Source organism: Saccopteryx bilineata, chromosome 4 (assembly GCF_036850765.1).
Source record: "Saccopteryx bilineata isolate mSacBil1 chromosome 4, mSacBil1_pri_phased_curated, whole genome shotgun sequence".
NCBI lineage: Eukaryota > Metazoa > Chordata > Mammalia > Chiroptera > Emballonuridae > Saccopteryx > Saccopteryx bilineata.
In genome coordinates this window covers 28,283,529-28,302,868 of record NC_089493.1, presented here as the reverse complement: position 1 = coordinate 28,302,868, position 19,340 = coordinate 28,283,529, and the positions used below count along the sequence as shown (strand labels likewise).

Below are 19,340 nucleotides of genomic sequence, written 5' to 3'. Positions count from 1 at the left end.
TAATAATTCTTTCTTGAGACAGAAAGTGTATTAGAGTCAAACCAATGATCTAATCAGAATTGAAAGAAACAGAAAAAAATGATAAGAAAGTCCTTAATAAGGCTTACAAAGTTTAGCATAATTTAGCCAATGACTTCAGGCCACCCATACTGGTATACTTGGATGCCTCAAACCTTCCATGCTTCTTTTTACCTCAAAGTCACTAATCCATAGTTCTAAGAACCTCTTACTTTTCCTTAAATTAATTCCATTCATCCTTCAGAGCTCTGCTCAAATATCACTTCTTCAAGGTAGTTGTCCTTTACCAGGTGGTTCCTCTCACCTGAACTAATCTCTATAAAAAGTTCGTATCTTCTACTGTACTTCTTTACTGATCATAATATAATATAAATAAATACATACTTAATACCTCTCTTCTCTACAAGAATACAAGCTACATGAGGGCAGGAGCCTCATATGTCAAGGTCACTGCAATAATTCACACAGGTTTAAAATTGCTTATAATATTGCTTATTATAAATTATTAATATTTAATAAATAATTCAATAATAAGTAAAGACAGCGGTTACAAACTATTGCCAAGTAAACTGTAGCAGACCAATTCTCCTGACAAGAAAAAATATAAAAACTGGATTTAAAAACAAAATAAATCAATAAACAAAGAAGGCAGCCAGGATGTGAGAAGCCAAAATACCCAAGGGAAAAGGGAATGCAGAGTTAAGACTGGCGATCTCTACATTGTCTGCCTTCTGAGGCGACTATCTGCAGACCAGAGCTTGCGGCAGCCTCACAGGGCTGCAGAGACAGAAATTAGAGTTCAGGGTTTATCGTGACAGGCAGGATTTGAGGGACTAGGATTCCAAGGAAAAGGCAACCACAGAAAAGTTGAGTCTGGATGTTCAGTATTGCTTTTGCCTCCAGGGTATTTACTGAATCTAACCTGCATGGGGGTAAGGGGCCAATGGCTAAGCAAAGTGCTTATTTTAAAGCAAAATAGGTAAGCAGAACTTTCAGTAGCCTCACAGTGCTGGAAAAAGATAAATTATAGTTCAGGGCCTGCAAAGAAGGAGCGGCTCTGGCAAACACCCCGGATTCCATCTGATACCTCTGAAAGACAACACTCTTGGAGTAAGGGGAAACTAGATTTAACTCAACCCTTAAGAAGCCTAAAACAAAGACTTAAGTCATCTCAAGCCTGTATTAGATCAAGGTCATCTGCTCCTACTTTTACCTACCATCAGAAGAAAATTAAATCCTCTCTAGAGAACAATATCATCAAGACCCTCTATAATTTCTTATACACAATGTCTGACATTGATTTTTTAAATTACCACGAATGCTATGAAACAGGACAAAATGACTAAAATCCAAGGAAAAAAGTAGGCAACAGAAAAAGACCAAAAGGGGAATGAGATACTGTAATTATCAGACATAAGCTTTAAAATAACTGTGATTAATATGTTCAGGAAAACAGATGACAGGATGAGAATTTTACCAGGGAGCTGAAATCTATAAAAACAAATGAAAAATAATTAAACTGATATTCTAAAATTAAAAAAATATAATATGAAATTAATAAACAGATTCTTGTAACAGCACATTGGACACTAAATAAACTACAAAACAGGTCAACAGAAATTACCCAGAGGAAGGATAGGGAAGGGAAAAGAGATGGAAGATACAGAAAAGCACATGAGACATATGGGTTTGCAGAGGAAGACCGAACACACGGATATCTAGAATCCCAGAGAAAGCAAGCGAAAGAGCAGGGCAGAACCAACATCAGAATATCCCAAACTTCACAAAAGATACCAAGCCACAGATTCAAGAGGGCCTATGACACTTAAGGATCTTAAAACACAAAGAAAACCACTGAGAAGCATTATTGAAAGCTGAGGAAAACCAAAGACATTGCTTCTCTAAAAAAAAAAAAATGAAGTTGGAAGACAATGGGATAATGAAAGAAAATTAAAAAATGCTTTCAGACAAAAAGTATCAGTAGACTTAATAAAAGGAGTTACTTACAAAGAAAATAATCTCAGATGAAAGCCTGACGTAAGAGTCAAGAATACTAGAAAGAGGAAATATGTGAGTAAAATTAAATAACTAAAACAATAAAATTAAAACAAGCAAATAAAAGGGGAATGATAAATGAAATGAAAGGTCTGTAAAGGTGCTTGTATTATCCAGAAAGTAATAGCAATAATCTATGTACAATAATGGCCACCCTTCTCATTTCTTATGCACACTCCTTTACTCTGCTACTCCTCCTATTAAGAGGTGGAATCTATTTCTATCTTTTGAAGTTGGGTTTGGCCATGTGACTTGCCAATAGAGCATTAGTAAATGTTTGCAGAGACTAGAGGTATCTGTCTTTGATATTCTTAGAACTTTAAGCTATCAGGTAAATGAGTCTGTCTGCTGGAAAGAACACATGGAAAATAAACTCCTCACCCCTAACCTGGTCAAAAGCGTGCCAAACCAGCAATCATGTGAGTGAGGTTCTTCTATACCATCTGGCCTTAGTCAAACCACTATCACACCACAGAGATCAATATAGCCCATGCCAAACTGCCAATCCACACACTCATGAATTATTAAGGTATTTATTTATTTATTTATTATTATTTTTTTTTACAGAGGCAGAGAGAGAGAGAGAGGGAGGGATGATATAGACAGGGACAGACAGGAACAGAGAGATGAGAAGCATCAATTATTAGTTTTTAGTTGCACATCGCAACATCTTAGTTGTTCATTGACTGCTTTCTCATATGTGCCTTGACCGCAGGCCTTCAGCAGACTGAGTAACCCCTTGCTCGAGTCAGCAACCTTGGGTCCAAGCTGGTGAGCTTTTTGCTCAAACCAGATGAGCCCGAGCTCAAGCTAGTGACCTCGGGGTCTCGAACCTGGGTCCTCGGCATCCCAGTCCGACGCTCTATCCACTGCGCCACCGCCTGGAAAGGCTTCAGGCATTTATTTTAAGCCACTATGCTTTTTATGAAGCAAAAACTAGCTGATACAGAACTAATATATGTAAGTAGATCCAGTGGTTCTCAAACAAGGTTGACTTTGCTCCCCAGGAGTCACATAGCAATGTCTGGAGACATTTTTGGTTGTCATAACTGGGTTGATACTACTGGCATCTAGTGAGTCAAGAGGCCAGGGATGCTGCTAAATATCATACAAGGCCTCCACAACAAAAAATTATCCAGCCTGACCTGGATAATCCTAGGCTTGCCTGGTCAAGGCATATACGAGAAGCAACTACTATGAGTTGATGCTTTTCGCCACACCCTCCAAACATCTTTTTCTCTTTCTCCTCTCTCTAAAATCAATAAAATAAAATCTCTTTAAAAAATTACCCAGCCGGAAATGTCAACAGTGCCAATGTTGGGAAACTCTGAAGTAATGCACGATAGAATGAGGGAACCTTTAGAACAACCCTATTCAAAAGAACTTTCTGCAATGATGAAAATGTTCAATATCTGTAGCCACTAACCACAGTGGGTTAGTAAGCACTTGAAATTTGGTTAGTATGACAGAAGAACTAGAGTTGGGTTTTTGTTGTTGTTGTTGTTGTTTTTTTGTATTTTTCTGAAGTTGGAAACGGGGAGGCAGTCAGACGGACTCCCGCATGCGCCCAACCGGGATCCACATGCTGGGCCAACACTCTACCGCTGAGCCAACTGGCCAGGGCCAGATCTATATACTCTTATTGATCAATATCACCCTGTTAAACTTAATTTCCTAGCTCTGGCCGGTTACCTCAGCAGTAGAACATTGGCATGGAGTGTGGAAGTCCTGGGTTCAATTCTCGGCTAGGGCACACAGGAGAAGCGCCCATCTGCTTCTCTACCCCTCTCCCTTCTCTTCTCTTCTCTTCTCCTCTTCTCCCTCTCTCTCTCTCTCTCTCTCTCTCTTCCCCTCTACAGCCATGGCTCAAAATGGTTTGACAAGTTGGCCCCAGGCGCTGAGGATGGCTCCGTGGCCTCACCTCAGGCGCTAAAATAGCTTAGTTGCTCAGCAACAGAACAGCAGCCCCAGATGGGCAGCGCATCACCCAGTAGGGTCTTGCTAGGTAGATCCGGTCGGGACACATGCAGGAGTCTGTCTCTGGCACCCTGCCCCTTACTTAATAAAAAATAATAATTTTTTAAATAAAATTTTTAAAAAATGTTTAAAGTGATTTAAGAACTGCTGCATTTTAGAGGCCTTCAGATTGTACCAAATGAATAGTTTTTAATCAAATCACTTCAGGAAATGAAATAGTCCTTTACTGTATTACTTACTCTCCTGCAGCAGGCCGCTACCCTTTCTTACCCGCTTCGCTACCCCCACTTCGTCCATCCACCACAAGAGAAGGGAGAAGTTGATCCAATGCTGGTACAATTCCACAGACTATTTTTTTTAACCTATCAGCATTAAGTAGGTCAGTTTTCTGCTCTAGTGGGTGTTTTGGCAATAAGTTTTCTTATTAGACTACAGTGGCTACTCTGCCTGGTAAGCACATACCACAAAATAAAAAAGACTGAATAACTCTCCTAAGGGAAGAACAGGCTGCCTGATATCTAGAAGAAAATCCCTGAGTCCTAACTAAATACTACCAGGAAATTCTGATAGAAAACAAAACAAAACAAAACAAATAAAGAAGATTCCAATTCAAAATTTGTTCTATATGGTGAAGTCTAGAGATTTTAAAGGTCCTCAGTGTCTAGCAACCCACAAAGATACTGTTGGGACTCTAATATGTGCTCAGCCCAATTCCAATCATTGAGATTATAAATTAAAAATAAAAAATAAAAAAGACACACTCTATCAAATGTTTTATTAAGAATTATAATAGAGCCTGACCAGGCAGTGGCACAAGTGGATAGAGTGTTGGCCTGGGACGCTGAGCACCAAGAACCCAGGTTCGAAACCCCAAGGTCACCTGCTTGAGTGTGGGATCATAAACATGACCTCATGGTCACTGACTTGAGCCCAAAGGTCACTGGCTTAAAGCCCAAGGTCTCTGGCTTGACCAACGGGTCACTGGCTCGGCTGGATCCCCCTGTCAAGGCACACATGAGAAGCAATCAATGAACAACTAATACTGTTCTTAAGTCATGGGTACAGAAATACAGTGTGTCCATAAAGTCATGGTGCACTTTTGACCGGTCACAGGAAAACAACAAAAGATGATAGAAATGTGAAATCTGCACCAAATAAAAGAAAAACCCTCCTAGTTTCTGTAGGATGATGTGGCAGCATGTGTGCATGCGCAGATGATGATGTAACACTGTGTATACAGTGGAGCAGCCCACGGCCATGCCAGTCAAGATGTGGACGGTACAGAGGAAAGTTCAGTGTGTTCTATGGCTCGCTAAATTCAAATCCATGACCAAACTGCAACATGAATATCGGCACGTTTATAACGAAGCGCCACCACATAGGAATAACATTACTCGGTGGGATAAGCAGTTGAAGGAAACCAGCAGTTTGGTGGAGAAACCCCATTCTGGTAGGCCATCAGTCAGTGACAAGTCTGTAGAGCAGGGGTCCCCAAACTGTGGCCCCCTGAGGCCATTTATCTGGCCCCTGCTGCACTTCTGGAAGGGGCACCTCTTTCATTGGTGGTCAGTGAGAGGAGCATAATTCCCATTGAAATACTGGTCAGTTTGTTGATTTAAATTTACTTGTTCTTTATTTTAAATATTGTGTTTGTTCCCATTTTGTTTTTTTACTTTAAAATAAGATGTGTACAGTGTGCATAGGGATTTGTTCATAGGTTTTTTTTTTTCGTTTTTTTTTTTTTTTTTTTTTTTTTTCTGAAGCTGGAAACAGGGAGAGACAGTCAGACAGTCTCCCGCATGCGCCCCACCGGGATCCACCCAGCACACCCACCAGGGGCGGTGCTCTGCCCCCCAGGGGGCGATGCTCTGCCCATCCTGGGCGTCGCCTTATTGCGACCAGAGCCACTCTAGCGCCTGAGGCAGAGGCCACAGAGCCATGCCCAGCGCCTGGGCCATCTTTGCTCCAATGGACCCTTGGCTGCAGGAGGGGAAGAGAGAGACAGTGAGGAAAGCGCAGCGGAGGGGTGGAGAAGCAAATGGGCGCTTCTCCTATGTGCCCTGGCCGGGAATCGAACCCGGGTCCTCCGCATGCTAGGCCGACGCTCTACCGCTGAGCCAACCGGCCAGGGTCATAGGTTTTTTTTTAGTCCAGCCCTCCAACTGTCTGAGGGACAGTGAACTGGCCCCCTGTGTAAAAAGTTTGGGGACTCCTGCTGGAGAGGCTATACAGGATAGCTACCTAAGGAGCCCTAAAAAATCTGTGCATGAGCCCACATCGAACTGCACTGAATAGGTATGAAACTGGGAGAGTTTTCCTTTTATTTCCTGAAGTTGGAAATGAGGAGGCAGTCAGACAGACTCCCGCATGTGCCTGACTGGGATCCACCCAGCATGCCCACCGGGAGGCGATGCCCTGCCCATCTGGGGTGTCACTCTGTTGCAACCAGAGCCATTCTAGCGCCTGAGGCAGAGGCCATAGAGCCATCCTCAGCGCCCGGGCCAACTTTGCTCCAGTAGAGCCTTGGCTGCAGGAGGGGAAGAGAGAGACAGAGAGGAAGGAGAGGGGGAGGGGTGGAGAAGCAGATGGGCGCTTCTCCTGTGTACCCTGGCCGGGAATCGAACCCAGGACTCCTGCGCACCAGGCCGATGCTCTACCACTGAGCCAACCAGCCAGGGCCTGAGAGTTTTCCTTTTATTTGGTGCAGATTTCACATTTCTATCGTCTTTTGTTGCTTTCCTGTGACCAGTCAAATGTGCACCATGACTTTATGGACACACTGTACATACATAATGAAAACAACTTTAAAATCATATGATTAGTCATTGTTTAAGATGGAACCATAGGCCCTGGCCAGTTGGCTCAGCGGCAGAGCATCGGCCTGGCGTGTGGAAGTCCCAAGTTCAATTTCCAGCTAGGACACACAGGAGAAGTGTCCATCTGCTTCTCTACCCTTCCCTCTCTCCTTTCTCTCTGTCTCTCTCTTCCCCTCCCACAGTCAAGGCTCTCCTGGAGCAAGCTGGCCCAGGCGCTGAGGATGGCTCCATGGCCTCCACCTCAGGCACTAGAATGGCTCCGGTTGCAGCAGAGCGATGCTCCAGTAGGGTCAAAAATTGCCCCCTGGTGGGCATCCCAGGTAGATCCTAGTCGGGCACATGTGGGAGTCTGTCCCTCTGCCTCCCTGCTTCTCACTTCGGAAAAATACAAAAAAAAAAAAAAAAAAAGCCATAATGTATAAATCTGATTTCCACTAGTACCTTTCCTCTCCAATACACTACTGTAAACTGTATGATCAGAGACACACTGATAATTTGTATCACTTTATTCTATAGGCTTATGTGCCAAAAGGCCATCAGAAAAAAAACCTGTTTTATCAACGTATCAACAAAAATGAAAAATAAATGCACCAAAAACCCCTATAACATAACCCACATTATGAAGACATAACATGTAAAGGAAATTTTAAAAACAAAAAAAGGCAAAAAACACTAAGAGATGAGAAAAGAGGAAATATAAATCCATAATAAAAATATTTGATCCAATAATTCTATTTCTAGGAAATATTACACTAAATATTATACTTGTATTATACTAAAAGCATAGTAGAAAAATATCGTAGCACCATTTATATTAGAAAAAGATTACAAACAAATATAAAAAAATGGGGACTGGTTTTTTATATATACCTTGCAGAAATTTAAATTAAAAAACAAAACAAAACAAAAAAAACACCTTTTCCAGCTGTACTTGTTAGGGACCATAATAAAACCACTAATTATTTCTAATGGTGAAGATTCCTTCTCCTTTATGTTTCAGACAACTTTGAATAAGTTATTGTACAATTAAACCATGACATACAATGTAGCTTTTTAAATTTTTTTATTTATTATTTTTTTTGTATTTTTCCAAAGTGAGAAGCAGGGGAGACAGACAGACTCCTGCATGTGTTTGATGGGGATCTACCCGGCATGCCCACCAGGGGGCGATGCTCAGCCCACCTGGGGCATTGCTCCACTGCAACCAGAGCCACTCTAGCACCTGAGGTGGAGGCCATGGAGCCATCCTCAGTGCCCGGCCAACTTTTTTTTCCCTCCAATTGAGCCTTGTCTGTGGGAATGGAAGAGAGAGACAGAGCGAAAGGAGAGGCGAAGAGTGAAGAAGCAGATGGGCGCTTCTCCTGTGTGCCCTGGATGGGAATCAAACCCGGACTGAAACTTTACCACTGAGCCAACCCGGCCCGGGCCTACAATGTAGCTTTTAAGTTTATGAAGTACTAGCTAAAACAAGTCCCTCCTCTGAGAACACAGAATATTGGGATAGAGGGCAAATGTAGTTTGAAAAGAATTCTGAAGTTATCATTGCTTTGATTTGCTTTTAGAGACAGTAACTAATTTATTTTGAAATTTCGCTAAACATGAAAGCAGAATGAGATTTTTGTGTTTACCAAAGGAATTTTTAAAATGTTCTCTACTTAAACATCAAAGATCACATCCTTCTTTGAAGCCTTCCCCAAACCACCAAAGCAAAGTCAGATATCCCTCTGCTGTTTCTCAAATCATTCTTCAGATCATTTTGTCACAGGAGTCATTACCCTGTACTATCTTCTTTATAAGACTGAATTCCTTGAGGACAAAAACTAGATCTTAAGTATTTTGTACTCTTGATACTTAAAAAATGTCCCAGCACACAGTAGCCCCTCTACAAAATGCTTGTTGAATGTCTATATTCAAACTCGACTTTTCTGCTTATCAGATACAATAACTCCCTTAGGCAACTTTTTAAATCTCTTTCAGCAACAATAGGGACACAAAACCATGACCTATTTTATAGCATTGTGTGAGGAATTAAAGCACCATGATATATAGATGGCACCAAGAAATACTACATTTTATTTTTTCCTCTGGATAGTGCATCATAAAAATATTAGAGAAACTCATCATCACCTTAAAGAGAACTGAAATGCTTGAAACAAACTGCACAATCACCTTGTAGAAATTTAAATTAAAAAATAAAACAGGCCCTGGCCCTGGCCGGTTGGCTCAGCGGTAGAGCGTCGGCCTAGCGTGCGGAGGACCCGGGTTCGATTCCCGGCCAGGGCACATAGGAGAAGCGCCCATTTGCTTCTCCACCCCTCCGCCGCGCCTTCCTCTCTGTCTCTCTCTTCCCCTCCCGCAGCCAAGGCTCCATTGGAGCAAAAGATGGCCCGGGCGCTGGGGATGGCTCTGTGGCTTCTGCCCCAGGCGCTAGAGTGGCTCTGGTCGCAATATGGCGACACCCAAGAGGGTCGCAACATGGCGATGCCCAGGATGGGCAGAGCATCGCCCCCTGGTGGGCAGAGCGTCGCCCCCTGGTGGGCATGCCGGGTGGATCCCGGTCGGGCGCATGCGGGAGTCTGTCTGACTGTCTCTCCCTGTTTCCAGCTTCAGAAAAATGAAAAAATAAAAAATAAAAAATAAAAAAATAAAATAAAACAGGCCCTGGCCGGTTGGCTTAGCGGTAGAGCGTCGGCCTGGCGTGCGGGGGACCCGGGTTCGATTCCCGGCCAGGGCACATAGGAGAAGCACCCATTTGCTTCTCCACCCCCCCCACCCCCTCCTTCCTCTCTGTCTCTCTCTTACCCTCCCGCAGCCAAGGCTCCACTGGAGCAAAGATGGCCCGGGCGCTGGGGATGGCTCCTTGGCCTCTGCCCCAGGCGCTAGAGTGGCTCTGGTCGCGTTGCCCCCTGGTGGGCAGAGTGGTTGCCCCTGGTGGGCGTGCCGGGTGGATCCCGGTCGGGCGCATGCAGTAGTCTGTCTATCTCTCCCCGTTTCCAGCTTCAGAAAGAAAAAAACAAACAAAAAAAAACACCTTTTCCAGATGTGCTTGTTAGGGACCATAATAAAACCACTAATTATTTCTAATGGTGAAGATTCCTTCTCCCTTATGTTTCAGACAGCTTTGAGCACTGGTGAGACAGATGAACGGTTCTCCACCTTTAGCACACAGTCACCTGGAAGACTTGTTTTGCATGGGGGGGGGGGGGTACTGCTGTTTTTTGTTTTTGCTAGAAAACTTACTAAGGTACAGATTGCTGGGCCCTATCTCCAAGGTTTCTGATTCAGTAGATCAGGAAAGGGGCCCCAAAATTTCCATTGCTAACAATTCCCAGATGATGCTGACGATACTGGTCCAGCAACCACAGTTTGAGGGTCACTTATAAAGGTAATGCAGCCATCAAAGCCAGTCTTGCCCAGCAATTTCTTTTTGACCCTATGGAGATTATCTATCTCTCTTTCTCTGAGACTGCAAATATAAAACCAATATAAACTAGAACTGCTTGCAGCCATCTTCTCTGGCTACTACATGAAGAAAGCTATCTGTCTTAGAAGGCAAAGAGGCAAAGAAAAACAGAGCTGAGATATGGACTAAAACTAAGAGTCCCTGACAGTTATCTGAGCCCCTGCTAAATCAGATTTGACTCTGGATTATTTAGCTACGTACTTGGGCCAATAATTCTTTTCCCCCCTTAAACTGGGTTTCTGTCCCCTGCAACTATTAGGGTCCTAACTAAAACTGTGGTGAGTAGGAGTGGAAGAGATGAAGGCACGAGGCTCTAATAACACACAGACATCCATTATAATACTAACTGAAAAGGAAACAAACTGCAACAGTGAATTTATACAAGATTACATCTGCCTGACTGATGGTGGCACAGTGGATAGAGTGTTGACCTGGGATACTAAGGTACCAGGTTTGAAACGCCGAGGTCACTGGCTTGAGCTCAGCCTCATCTAGCTTGAGCGCGGGATCATCAACACGACTCCATGGTTGCCGACTTGAACAAGGGGTCACTGGTTGGGCTGGAACCCCCAGTCAAAGCACATCTATATGGGAAGCAATCAATGAACAACTAAAGTGCCATAACTATGAGTTGATGATTCTCATCTCTCCTCCCACACACTCACTAAAAAAAAAAAACAAACAAAAAAAAACAAACAAAAAAAAAACATTTTGGCTATAACCTGTAATCTAAAAGATGTTACCACATTTGGTGGTTTCTTGGAAACTGATTTCCTGGCTAGAATTTGTGACCAAAACCCTTTCACAAGTTTACAAATAAGCCTTAACAGATACCACAAGAAATTAGACAAGTGTGCCTTACCTAATCTCACTTAGCTTTATTAGTTATAATTTATAGTGAGCACAGATCTCTAGTCTAGCCACAGAGTGTCATAAAATTTATTTGGCCTATAATATCAGTAATTAAAATGTGTGCTTTTACTCTCTATTCACTTATTTACATCTCTATTACTGAAAGATAATCTGATAGATATGTCCAGGAGGTAGAAGTTGAAGAGAGAATCACACTTACAAGCCATCTGTATTAATATGACAATCGAAGTCAAGAAATTGGATAGTCTGCCAAGGATAAGATGTTCTGCAAAGATTCCTAACCTGGCCTGGCCTATGGTGGCGCAGTGGACAGTCAACCTGGAATGCTGAGGTTACTGGTTCAAAACCCTGGGCTTGCCTGGTCAAGGCATATACAACAAGCAAGCAATAAACTAAAGTGAAGCAACTATAGTTCTCACTCCTCCCACCCCAACCCCATTCTGTAAAATCAATAACTATTAAAAAAAAAAAAAAGATTCCTAACCTGGTTCACACATGAGCTTTAGCCGGGGTTGGGGGAACGAGGAATCTATGTAGTTCCAAAACTGCAGGTAAAGCTTAATAGACATGTGCATTCTTCTAGTAAGAGGGGTCATTACTTATGTCTGATACTGAGAGGAGGACAAGACCCAAAAAAGCATTAAGAATTACTGGTTCAAGGAAAGGATATATTAGAGAAAAGACTGATGAAATGGGGATGGAAGGAGACTTGGCTTGGGGTGGTGAACACACAATATACAGATGATGTATTATAGAATTGTACGCCTGAAACCTATGTAATTTAATTAACCAATGTCACCCCAATAAATTAAATTTAAAAAAAGAAGAGACTTATGAAGAACACTTGTATTCAGAAGAGAAATTGATTGAGAATTTATCAATTACTAAGTACCTATTAAAATTGTGTTATATGACATTACATATCATATTTCATTTAATCCTGATTATAACCTTGTGAGATGGGTACTGGTAGCTTAATTTTGCAATAAGAAAACTGAGGCACAATTAATGAGGAGACTTGATAAAGGCTAAGAAACTATCCAAGCTACCACACTGTAGTGCAGGGGTCCCCAAACTTTTTACACAGGGGGCCAGTTCACTGTTCCTCAGACTGTTGGAGGGCCGGACTATAAAAAAAACTATGAACAAATCCCTATGCACACTGCACATATCTTATTTTAAAGTAAAAAACAAAACGGGAACAAATACAATATTTAAAATAAAGAACAAGTAAATTTAAATCAACAAACTGACCAATATTTCAATGGGAACTATGCTCCTCTCTCTGACCACCAATGAAAGAAGTGCTCCTTCTGGAAGTGCGGTGGGGACTGGATAAATGGCCTCAGGGGGCCGCATGCGGCCCCGCAGGCCTTAGTTTGGGGACCCCTGCTGTAGTGGAAGGTAAGATGAAACATCAAAGAATGGGGCATATCATTTCATCTCCAGTGTTCATCATTTCTTTCAGAGCAAGCAATATATTTGAGAACTAATTGTTCAGGTCAAGAATATATAGTCTGGACCCCGGCTAGTTGGCTCAGCAGTAGAGCATCGGCCCGTGTGTGGAAGTCCCGGGTTCGATTCCTAGCCAGGGCACACAAGAGAAGTGCCCATCTGCTTCTCCACCCTTTCTTTCTATCTTTCTGTTCCCCTCCTACAGCCAAGGCTCCATTGGAGCAAAGTTGGCCTGGGCGCTGAGGATGGCTCCATGGCCTCTGCCTCAGGCGCTAGAATGGCTCCGATTGCAGCGGAGCAATGCCCCAGATGGGCAGAGCATTGCCCCTTGGTGGGCATGCCAAGTGGATCCGGTAGGGCACATCCAGGAGTCAGTCTGTCTGCCTTCCGCCACCTTACCCCTGCTTCTCACTTTGGAAAAATACTTTAAAAAAAAGAAAGAAAGAAAGAAAAAAAAGAATATAAACTCTGGAGATAACAATAAGAACAAAATTACTGAATGCTTTTAATTAAGGCATTAAATTATTAAATAAATAAAATTATTTCTATGGTTGTATAAATCTGAAAGCTTGGCAGTTTGGCAAACTCTATTAATGCCATCATAAAAGTAACAGTTTGAGTCCAAAGCAGTCATTCTAGGGAATGAAGGTTGGGATAAGGGCCACTGAGGTTGCAACTGCTGTTTAGGAAAAGTTCACAACAAGAAACAACACTGCCAACAATCAGGGTCAGTAAAATATGGCAAATTTGCCTAAATTACCCTTCTTTCCCCCAATATTTGTAAATTCTGGCTCCTAATCTAATGAAAATATTTAAAATAAAATAAAGTACTTTCCTATTTATTGTCTAAATGAGCCTAGAAGAGTCACAAGTTCTTGCTGGGATCCCTTCCCCCCTTCTAACACCTTGGCATGATTGGTAGCAACTTTCATAGCAAGAAGGTCTTAATCCACTCTGAAGCGGTGTTTCAGAATGTCACGAGCCAGAGGTAAGCAAGAAGCACAGTCTAATTTTTTTTTTAATGGGGTGACATCAATAAATCAGGGTACATATATTCAAAGAAAACATGTCCAGGTTATCTTGTCATTCAATTCTGTTGCATACCCATCACCCAAAGAGAGATTGTCCTCCGTCACCTTCTATCTAGTTTTCTTTGTACCCCTCCCCCCCCCCCTGGTAATCACCACACTCTTGTCCATGTCTCTTAGTCTCGTTTTTATGTCCCACCAATGTATGGAATCCTGCAGTTCTTGTTTTTTTCTGATTTACTTATTTCACTCCGTATAATGTTATCAAGATCCCACCATTTTGTTGTAAGTGATCCAATGTCATCATTTCTTATGGCTGAATAGTATACCATGGTGTATATGTGCCTCATCTTCTTTACCTAGTCTTCTATTTTTTTTTTACAGTAATTAAAGCCTTTAAGCAAACTCTTGGCCAATACAGCAAGAATGCATGCACAGTCTAATCTTTTGCACAGGGATTAAAGGTAGTTATTCACAGATACAGCCGTATGTAATGTTACATGTGTGCTATAGGCAAGGCATCGTTTTTATCTGTCTCAACTATCCTCTTCTTAAAACTGTGACTAATATTAAAATACTTTATTGTTGAAGAAAAATGCAAATAAACTGAGTTCTAGGGTGAATAAATGGCTCCAGTCATAGCTAAAAGAAATCTTTAACATAGCTGTTTTTCTCTATATAGAAAGAGAACCTAAAATGAAGTTGATGTGCACTTCAGGTGGGAATGGAAACTGGTAAAGCCTTTTTTGTGAGTGTGTGTGTGGCCAAGACAGAGTGTCAGACAGGGAGACAGATAGGGACAGGCTGACAGCAAGGGAGAGAGATAAGCAACATCAATTTTTTGTTGAGGCTCCTTAGTGGTTCATTGATTGATTTCTCACATGTGCCTTGACCAGGAGGCTACAGCAGACCGAGTAACCCCTTGCTTGAGCCAGCGACCTTGGGCTCAAGCTGGCGAGTCTTGCTCAAATCAGATGAGCCCATGCTCAATCTGGCGACCTCGGGGTCTCGAACCTGGGTCCTTCACATCCCAGTCTGATGCTCTATCCACTGCGCCACCACCTGGTCAGGCTGGTACAGCCTTTTTAAAACATAATTTGGCAATATGCATGTGAAAGCTTTTTAAATAAACAGATATGGAGGAATTTATCAACAGAAATCATCAGACCAATCCGGTAATTTATACCTGTAGTTCTTAAGCTTTAACATGCATCAGAATCACCTACAGAGCTTGTAAGACCACAGATTGCTGGGCCCCAATAGAAGAGTTTCTGATTTTGTAAGTCTGGATGGAGGCCAAATATCTGTCCTTCAAACAAATTCCCGGGTAACACTAATACTACTGGTCCAAGGATCACACTGAGAACTACTGAGCTATACAAGAACTTATATAAAAAGCCATGAAAAATGTAGATCTATATTTATTGATGTAATGTACATATGCAGTAGTGTGCTAATAAATCTGGATGAAATTGGGCACAAAGAGGGAAGCCCTGATTTGTAGCATTTGCCAACTTCCATGGTGTAACTGCTATCATCATAGCTAATATCAAGTTACCAATGATCTGGGTTTGCATAATTCATTAATAATTGGCTCTAGTGAGCCAGTGCACACCATCTAGAAAAGATCCTAAAAGTATTTAAGGTAAAATGGCAATAGTAATGGAATAGAAAGATTATGAGAATTTTAATTTCTTTATGGTTTTCTATATTTTGTTTTATAATGAATATCCTGATTTTTTATAATAAAAAGCTATTAACATTTTGAAATAAAGTAATTAATTTAGAGTTCTTAATACTTGCAATTTAGCAGCCCCTCTATGAGAGGGGGCAGTGCTGTTTAAGTGCAGGCCTAAGTGTACTTGTGACTATCCTTCTATGCTAAGCTGGCCTTGCCAAAGGGAAAAGAAAGAGAAAGAGAGAGAGAAAAGGATAAGGCTCAACTGGGAAATTTTTAATTCTAGCCCTGGAACATCCAGAGCTAGATGTCATCTTTATAAAATGAAGCATTAATACCTGTCCTAGAGTCCAATTAGAAAACAGATGAAGACAGCCTGCAACCTGCGGCAGACCTCGATCCACAAAGAGAACAAGAGCATAACCCCTCTGGCCTTGCCTCATCCAAGTGCAAGCTTGATTAACACTTCGCTCCAGTGTTGTGAATGAGAGAAAAACCAAAGACCGCACAGATGTTCTAGAATAGAAGACTAAATAACTTAAAGCCATAAAGTGGAATAAAATATGCAAGGCTGATATAGAAGTATTTCCAACAACATGGGAAAATGGTCATAAATTATCGTGAAATGAAAAGTGTAAGTTATAAAAACTGTACATATGATCTTATTAATAAACAAAAACATACAATTGTTCATCTGTATATAAATTTGTATGTGTAAGAATATTTAAAGACCAGAATGATACAGCCAAAGTTAATAATCATCATCTCTGGATTGGAAGTATTACAGATGATCTCTTAATATTTGCCTATTAGTATTTTCAAAAATATCTACAAGAAGCTCTGACCAGTTAGCTCAGTCAGTTAAGAGCATCGTTCAGAAACAGGACACACACGAAGGTAATTAAGAAATGCACAACTGAGTGGAACAACAAATGCTTCCCTTCCCCCTCCACTCTCTCTCCCTTCCTCTCTGAATAGCACTGACAAAGCTCTAAAAATTGAACTGACATTGGAACCACAACCCACTGAAGGCTAAAACAAAAATATTAACATTTGCTATGAAATATAAAGAAAACATAGAATCTCATTATATAATACTCAAAATATCCAGGATACAAACCAAAACTACTCAGCATAAGAAGAACAAAAATCACAACTCACATGGGAAAAGGCAACACCAATGAAGAAAGACTTAGATATTGGAATAATCTGACAGCGACTTTAAAGCAGCTACTATGTACATCAACCACTCTTGAAATAAATCTTAAATTATAAATCATCAGCAAAAAAATAAATATATAAATAAATAGAAGACATAAAGAAGAACCAAATAGAAATTTTAGAACTGAGAAAGACAATAACCAAAATATAAGCCTTACCACTATAAAACTCTTGGAAAAAGAAGTATGGGAAGAGTTTTATGACATTAGATTATGGAATGATTCCATAAATATGACACCAAAAGCAAAGACAACAGTAAAATGAGATAAGATGGACTACATCAAAATTGAAAACCTCTGCTCATCAAAGGGCACAATTAAAAGAATAAAAAGTCAACCTACAAAATGGAAGAAAATGTTTGCAAGTCTTATATTTGATTAGGGCTTAATATCCAAAACTCCTACAACTCAACAACAACAAAACACCTCAATTAGAAAATAGGCAAAGGACTTGAATAGACATTCCCCAGAGAAGATATACAAAATCAGCACATGAAAAGACGCCCAGATGCTCAATATCACTAATCATTAGGGAATACATATCAAAACCACAATGAGATACTAACCTCACACCCATGCATCAGGATGACTACTATTAAAAATTAAACAGAGCCCTGGCCGGTTAGCTCAGTGGTAGAGCGTCGGCCTGGCGTGGAGTCCCGGGTTCGATTCCCAGCCAGGGCACACAGAAGAAGCGCCCATCTGCTTCTCCACCCCTCTCCCTCTCTTTCCTCTCCCGCAGCCAAGGCTCCATTGGAGCAAAGTTGGCCCGGGCGCTGAGGATGGCTCTGTGGCCTCTGCCTCAGGCGCTAAAATGGCTCTGGTTACAACAGAGCAACGCCCCAGATGGGCAGAGCATCGCCCCCTGGTGGGCGCCGGGTGGGTCCCGGTTGGGCGCATGCGGGAGTCTGTCTGACTGCCTCCCTGTTTCCAACTTCAGAAAAAAATACAAAAAAAATTTTTTTTAATTAAATAGAAACAGAAAATAGCAACTGTTGGTGAGGATACGGAGAAACTGGAACACTTGTACTGTCAGTGGGAATATAAAATGGTACAGCCACCATGGAAAACAGTATGACAGTCTCTCAAAAATTAAAGATAGTTATTATGCAATCCAGCAATTCCACTTCTGGTTATATACACCCAAAAGAATTGAAAGCAGGAACTCAAAGAACTATTTCTATACCTATGTTCATAGCAGCATTATTCACAATAACCAAAAGGGGAAGCAACTCACGTGTCCATCAAAAGATAAACAGATAAATAAAATGTAGTATATATGTGTGTGTACATATGTAAAATGGAATATTGTTCACACTTAAAAATGAATGAAATTCTGACACATGCTACATCACAGACTATCCTTCAGGATATTATGTTAAGTGAAATAAGAACCTATGGCTTGCAAGCCAGATGTGGCTCTTTGGATGGCTGCATCTGGCTCGCAGACAAATCTTTAATAAAAATAATAATAACGTTAAAAATATAAAACATTGGCCTGACCAGGCAATGGTGCACTGGTGCACTGGATAGAGTGTCAGACTGGGACACAGAGGACCCAGGTTTGAAACCTCGAGGTTGCCAGCTTGAGCATCCGGCTTGAGCACGGGCTCACCAGCCTGAGCGAGGGGTCGCTGGCTTGAGCCCAAAGGTCACTGACTTGAGCAAGGGGTCACTCGCTCTGCTGTAGCCCCCTGGTCAAGGCACAAATGAGAAAGCAATCACTGAACAACTAAGGAGCTGCAACAAAGAACTGATGCTTCTCATCTCTCTCCCTCCCTGTCTGTCTGTCCCTATCTGTCCCTCTCTCTGACTCTCTCTGTATCTGTCAAAAATAAATAAATAAATAAATAAATAAATAAATAAATAAATAAAACATTCTCATGTATTACAATCCATTCATTTCCTACTGCTCATGTTCATGGTTGCGGGTGGCTGGAGCCAATCACAGCTGTCCTCCGGGACAACCTCGAATTTTTATTGCATAATTCTTAACATACATGGGTCATTGTATGGCGCTCACGGAATTACATTTTAAAATATGTGGCATTCATGGCTCTCTCAGCCAAAAAGGTTCCCGACCCCTGACATGAGGAGTCAAATTCATAAACAGAAAGCAGAATGCTGGTTGCCAGTGGTGAGAGGGAGAGAGAAACAAGGAGGTATTGTTTAATGATTACAGAGTTTCACCCGACCAGGCACTGGTGCAGTGGATAGAGCATTGGCCTGGGACGCCAAGGACCCAGGTTCAAAACCCTGAGGTCGCCTGATCAGGCAGTGGTGCAGCAGATAGAGCGTCGGATTGGGATGCAGAGGACCCAGGTTTGAGACCCCGAGGTCGCCAGCTTGAGCATGGGTTTATCTGGTTTGAGCAAAGCTCACCAGCTTGGACCCAAGGTCACTGGCTTGAGCAAGGGGTTACTCGGTCTGCTGAAGGCCCACAGTCAAGGCACATATGAGAAAGCAATCAATGAACAACTAAGGTGTCGCAGTGAAAAACTGATGATTGATGCTTCTCATCTCTCTCCGTTCCTGTCTGTCTGTCCCTATCTATCCCTCCTCTCTCTGACTCTCTCTCTGTCTCTGTAAAACAAAACAAAACAAAACCCCTGACCTCACTGGCTTGAGTGCAGGCTTAACAGCGTAAGCACGGGGTCACCAGCTTGAGCATGTAATCATAGACATGACTTGAAGCCCAAGGTCACTGGCTTGAGCAAGGGGTCACTTGCTCTGCTGTAGCCTCCCGGTCAAGACATA

General features: G+C 41.9%; 1 protein-coding gene across 8 annotated transcripts in view; it reads right to left on the bottom strand.

The window, feature by feature from the left end:
- The window catches only part of NUMB (NUMB endocytic adaptor protein), a 193,748-nt gene that overhangs the window by 114,304 nt on the left and 60,104 nt on the right, over positions 1-19,340 (bottom strand). The gene's annotated exons all lie outside the window — the stretch shown is intronic.